This window comes from Triticum dicoccoides, chromosome 1A (assembly GCF_002162155.2).
Source record: "Triticum dicoccoides isolate Atlit2015 ecotype Zavitan chromosome 1A, WEW_v2.0, whole genome shotgun sequence".
NCBI classification, from domain to species: Eukaryota; Viridiplantae; Streptophyta; class Magnoliopsida; order Poales; family Poaceae; genus Triticum; species Triticum dicoccoides.
Genome location: NC_041380.1, coordinates 599,923,282 through 599,930,275, shown reverse-complemented (window position 1 = coordinate 599,930,275; position 6,994 = coordinate 599,923,282).

Below are 6,994 nucleotides of genomic sequence, written 5' to 3'. Positions count from 1 at the left end.
ATGGATCACAATCATGTAGGACATGTAGGACATTTGATGTGATCTTTTTACTGAGAAACATGGGAGAGAGGATGCCAGTTAACTACTTTTACAAACCCATTGTCCAAGAAGGACTACCCACAAATGGAGATGGTGGAAGCAACGTTGGTGAAGATAGCGTTGACAATGATTCCCCTTTCGACATACTAACGAAAGAGGCCACCAGATTGGTAGGGATTTTTAGATCACTATAGGGGTGGTGGAAAGGAGGACCAAGGCCCACATGGCGCCACCTCGTGACCCAGAGGCGCCACCTGGTGACCTCTGGTGTTCCTGGCTCTTCACTTGAAACATCATCTCGTATTTTCCTTCATTTTTTTGGTCACTAATACAATGTTTTTCTAAAAATTCAAAAATCATGCATAAAATAACTACTGACACTAGACACTGGAGTAATAGGTTTGTGAAAGTGCAACTATCCCCGGGTGGTTTTGGTAATTCCTAACAACATATAGCTCATTGAGCTAATGCTACTTGAAGATAAATATTTCAGGAAAAGCTCAATGAATGGCGCGACATGGATTAGAAAGTGGATCCCTCAAAATGCTAAGGACAAAGGATTGGCCCAAGCTCAAAGCTCAGGACTCTACATTTTTATTTTAAGTGATCCAAGATCACATTGAGTCCATAGGAAAAGCCAATACTATTAAGAGGGGATGAGGTGTTGCTTAATGAGTTTCTTGCTCAAAGTGCTTAGTGATATGCTCCAAAAACCCTCAACTATTTTCTCACATCCACAAATATGTCCCAAACCAAAAGTCAAACTCGGCCCCACCGATTTTATCTATCCGGTGTCACCGAGTTTAGTTGACATAGCCACTGCCACAAACCCTAGTCTTTTCGGTCCTACCGATAGGGATCTCGGTCTCACCGAGATGGGATTGCAAACTCTTTGTTTCCCTTTGTAATGTTTCGGTCAAACCGAGATGAGCGATCGGTCCCATCGAGATTGCAATGCAAACTCTCTATTTCCCTCTCGTAACGTTTCGGTACAACCGAGATGAGCGAATCGGTCCCACCGAGTTTGCCTGACCAAGTTTGTCTATTACCAAAATCGGTCCCACCAAGTTTGTGTAATCGGTTTCACCGAGATTACGTTATGCCCTAACCCTAACGAAATCAGTCTCACCGAGTTGACTTGTCGGTCCCACCGAAACCCTAATGGTCACATTATGAACTAAATCGGTCTGACCGAGTTGTATGATTCGGTCCCACCAAGTTTGGTGATTTGTGTATAACGGTTAGATTTTGTGTGGAGGCTATATATACCCCTCCACCCACTCTTCATTAGATGAGAGAGCCGTCAGAACATGCCTACACTTCCAACATACATTTTTTGAGAGAGAACCACCTACACATGTGTTGAGGTCAAGATACTTGATTCCAAACACATAAATCTTGATCTCTAGCCTTCCCAAGTTGCTTTCCACTCAAATCATCTGTCCACCAAATCCTATCCTATGAGAGAGAGTTGAGTGTTGGGGAGACTATCATTTGAAGCACAAGAGCAAGGAGTTCATCATCAACACACCATTTGTTACCTTTTGGAGAGTGGTGTCTCCTAGATTGGTTAGGTGTCACTTGGGAGCCTCCGTCAAGATTGTGGAGTTGAACCAAGGAGTTTGTACGGGCAAGGAGATCGCCTACTTCGTGAAGATCTACCCTAGTGAGGCAAGTCCTTCGTGGGCGATGGCCATGGTGGGATAGACAAGGTTGCTTCTTCGTGGACCCTTTGTGGGTAGAGCCCTCCGTGGACTCGCGCAACCGTTACCCTTCGTGGGTTGAAGTCTCCATCAACGTGGATGTACGATAGCACCACCTATAGAAACCACGCCAAAAATCTCCGTGTCTACATTGCGTTTGCTCCCTCCAAACTCCTCCCTTTACCTTCATATGCAATTGTTTTACATTCCGCCGCTATACTCTTAGAATTGCATGTGTAGGTTGTTTGCTTGACTTGTGCTAAGTTGCTAAAATATGCCAAGAATTAAAATTGGGAAAAGGCTAGATTTTTATTTGGTCAAGTAGTCTAATCACCCCTCCTATAGACATAATTTTGATCCTACAAGTGGTATCAGAGATTTGGTCTCCATTTGCTTTGATTTCCATAGCTTTTGGTGGTCATAGCCTTGGTTTCACAACCTAGGAGAGTATGGCGTCTAGCGAGGGAAATTACCACCGTAGAGGTCCTTACTTTGATGGTACTAATTTTGCTAGTTGGAAGCATAAGATGAAAATGCACATTCTTGGACATAACCCCGCCGTTTGGGCTATTGTGTGTATTGGCTTGCAAGATGAATTCTTTGATGGGTGAGAACCGAACCGTGAAGCTACCGCGGAAGAGTTAAAGATGCTACAATACAATACTCAAGCTTGTGATATTCTCTTCAACGGATTGTGCCCCGAAGAATTCAACAAAATCAGCCGTCTTGAGAATGCAAAGGAAATCTGGGATACTTTGATTGATATGCACGAAGGTACCGACTCCATCAAGGAATCCAATGTGCTTCAAAGTCAACTTGACAAGTTCAAAATGAAGGATGGTGAAGGTGTCGATGAAATGTACTCTAGGCTTGCTCTCATCACAAATGAGATTGCCGGCTTAGGAAGTGAAGAGATGACCGATATATTCATCATCAAGAAGATCCTAAGAGCCTTGGATGGAAAATATGATACCGTGTGCACATTGATCCAAATGATGCCCAATTACAAAGATCTCATACCAACGGAAGTCATTGGAAGGATTGTTGCTCATGAGATGCCACTCAAGGATAAGGAAGAGCTTCACAACAAGTCAAGTGGTGCTTACAAAGCCTCATGTGATGCTCCCACATCATCAAGTGAGAAACAGAACTTCAACAAAGAATTGAGCGTACTGGTGAAGAACTTCAACAAGTTTTACAAGAGTAGAAGCAAGGAAAGAAGTTCCAAGTCAAGGTCCTACAATCACAAAAGATCTTCAAGTCGTGAACGTAAGTGCTACAATTATGGAAGACCCGAATACTATTCAAATGAGTGTATGGCTCCTTACAAAAGAAGAGAAGATTCTCCCAAAATAAGAAGTAGGAGATAAGAATCACCGCCAAGAGAGAGAGAGAGAGAAGGAGTAGAGATGACCGTTATGAACGAAGAACATCATGGAGAAGCAAGGGTTCAGAAAGGAAGGATAAATCATCAAGGGGCTACACAAAACGAAGATATCAAGCTCACGTTGGTGAATGGGTATCCGGCTCCGACTCCGACGATCACTCCGAAAGAAGTTATCACTCCGACTCCGAATATACTCAAGATGAAGGTGTTTCCGGTCTAGCACTTGTGTCAACCGACTCCTACGACATATTTGACTCACCAAATGAAGGGATTGGAATATGCTTCATGGCTAAAGGCCCAAAGGTAGCACACCCCGAGTATGTTGATTTCAATAGTGATGAAGATGACTTGCTAGGTGATGATGATTTACTCGTTGACAATTCTAGTGATGAAAATTATGATTAACTTGCTATTAATCATGCTAATAAAGACAAAACGAACGACGATGATAAGAAGGATATTGAGCATCTAACTAAAGAGCTAAACACTCTTAAGTTAGCTCATGAAACTACCTTGGAAAATCATCGAGAGCTTTTAAAGACTCATGAGAAGTTACGCTTCGAAAAGCTCAACCTTGAGCAAGAGCATGGGTTCTTAAAAGTGATCAATGATGATCTTCGCAAGAAAAGTTCCTCTTACATTGCCAAGTATTTACTTTTGTCTACTTACATGCCACAAGTTAAATCTAGCAACAAGAGTAAGGAAGATTCTTCTTCTAGTAGTAACAATAATCATGCTAAACTCAATGATGTTGCTTCTAGTAGTTCTCTTGATTTCACTAATGATTCTCTTAGCCAAGTTACACTTGAGCAAGAAAATAGCTTATTGAAGGGAATTATAGAGAAAGGTGTTTACAAGAGCCTTGCCGGAAGTAAGCAATTTGAGGAAATTGTACGCAAGCAAGGAAGACACCGGAAGAATCAAGGTGTTGGTTTTGAACGAAAGTTCAATGCCAATGGAGTTGAGTGGGAAGAAGATCAATACCCCAAGACGAAGTTTGTTCCTCGACAAGAGAAGTATGATCCTACTTCTTTCCAAGGAACACTATCTCAAGATGATCTTCCACCACAAGACCACAAGCTAAAAGGCAAGGACATGCTTCAAGAGGAGATTGATGCATTTGAAGAAGCACCTAAGGCCTTGGTCAAGTGGATTCCCAAGACTACATCAAGTTCTACTTCATCAAGTACGACTACAACTCCAAGGATTCCCATCAAGATGGTGTGGATCCCGAAGAAGAAGAACTAGAGAGTTCTTGAGGGTGACTCCGCCAACATACTTCACTCATATCATTTTGGCGAGGACAAGTGCAAACAACTTCCATATCTTGCACTAGCTCAAGGAGTCACAAACCCTCTTGTTGGTAAGACAATGGACAAGGTAACCTAATGCATTCATGGACATCATCTCATGTGAATATCACTCTATGTCTATGGATATCCTTGTTTGTTCCTTGTGGGACTAACCCGTGTAGGTATTGAAAGTGCAACTCACTCCAAAGGATTGCTCCAAAGGATCTACATCAACATTGAGCATCTACATCTTCAACACCTACATGAAGTCATCATCGACAAAACCCAAGGTTAGTTCATCCCTCTCAGGGGGATATCATATCTAGGGGGAGCTTTACTCCAATCAATTGAGCTAAAGCAACTCTACTGGTGTGAACACAACAATGCTTTATGTAAAAGTGGCAACCCCACTTGCGCTTAACGATGAGTATGACCTATGATCAAATGTTCTCATTTGACTCCTAAGTCAATATACTCATATATAGATGACCTAGTCATCGCCAAATTGCTTGATAGATGCTAGACTGTTTGTGCATGCTTTGTGACATATTTCATTTGTCATCTTATTGTGTGAGCATGTTGGTTTCATATTTTACTCATTCAAGGACATCCATTTGTTGTTTTGATTGTTTGGCTTTTTTCTCTTCTGCCAAATGGATGTACAAGAATGCCTAAGAACTCCCTCTAGCTATCTATGCTTTCCTCGTCTCCAACTCTATTCATGCTACATCACAAAGTTTGATCAAGTCAAATTCGAACCACTCTGTGTGAGGAGCACTCGGAGTCCCCGATTCGTCATAGACTTAAACTTCCAAAACCTCTTTGTGCATTTCGGTATGACCGAGTCATCCATTTCGGTCACACCGAGACCACTAAGTTGATCTAGGTTTTCAATCTCGGTGCAACCGATTAGAACATCTCGGTCACACCGAGTTGTAGTAACCGCTTGCAGTTCAGCATCTCGGTGCCACCGAGTCGTTCCACTCGGTCACACTGACAGGGTCAGGTTATATATACTGACGGGTAAAATTTTGGAAATTTTTCCGAAACCTTTCACCTGCGCGTGACCTGCTCTGCCTCCCCGGGTCTTCGAATCATCCTCTCGCCACCAGCGACCTCCCGCCGCTGGTCTCCGCCGCCGTCAACGGCAATCTGCTCCGCCGTTGCCGCCATAGCGAACACTCGCCGCTCTAGGGTAAGTGTTTGACCCCTTGTGATGTCTTCTTCACTCTGATTCCTAGCACAAGGACAATTCCATGTTTCTTGCCACGATTGAGATTGATTCATCCAGCTAAAACTCCCTTAGGTCTAGATTGATTCAAAAATTTTAGGGTTAGCTCTCCGCAGAACTCATCTCGGACCGACCGAACTGTAGAAATCGGTCTCACCGATTCGGCCTTGGCCATTGCACATACCCTTTTCGGTCTGACTGAAACGTGCAAATCGGTGTGACCGAGTTCAAGATTCTGTGAAACCCTAGCAATCTCGGTGCCACCGAATGGTGACTCATCCCTACCGAGTCCACCAGTTTAGGTTCCAAGTGTTGCTTCAGTATCACCGAGTTGGTCAATTCGGTAGCTTAGAGATCACTTCTGTAGAGAACTAAAACTAAGCTTTTTGACTCAATTATTTTGCAAAACCTCTGTACTCTGTGATGCTCATCTACTCTACCTCATCTACAACCTATTCACAGGGTCTGCTGACAGTTTGCCTGCAAGATGTCTGATCAAAGTGACAGCCAGAACAAGTCCGAGGAACAGGTTCATTTGAGTGAGGGCACTAGTCCCTCCAGCTCTTCTGATGATGGAAGCAGGAGCACTCCAAGCAACTTACCTAAGGCAGCAACCAGATCCAGGAAAAAGAAAACCTCAGAATCTGAGGATGAGGATTATGTGGCCATTGAGGATGAGGCCACTTCAAGGAAAAAGGTGCTAAAGAAGAAGTATGGCTCATCTGCTACAGTTAAGCCAGGGATGCATAAGAAGGCACCAACAAAGAGAGTTCCTATGTCTAAGGCCAGAGCATCCACTCTGAAACCTCCAAGCCAACTGAAGAAGCAGCTGGAGAAGGGAAGAAAAGGAAGGAAAGGGTCAAGAAGACCACTACCAGAGTGCTTGGCAGATCATCCATAATGAGAGGTTCAAATGAAGAGGAAGAGGATGCTGCACCAGCTCCTAAGGCTTAGAAGCTTATGGGAGATGCAATCAAGTCAGGGGTTGCTCCATCTAAGCCCAAACCTACTCCCAAAGCTGCTTCTCAGAAACCTCCAAAACCCAAGAGAAACACCAGGAGTATACCTGCTGAGGAAAAGAAGAAGGCCCCGGTGCCTGAAGCTGAAGAAGAGGATGATGAATCCCATGTTTTGTGAAAGTTGAAGCCTAAAATTCCTGACCATAATGATGCTCATTCAGTCGCTGAGGACATGCACATCAGGAAAGATGCAGGATTGAGGTTATGGAGACAGTCTGACCCATATGCTGTCAGGAGGAGAACTGCTGTGGATTACAGGTTCCATACAAAGAAACACCAAGATTTCTATGAAACCATTCTGCTTGACAAGAAGCCCATAGTGT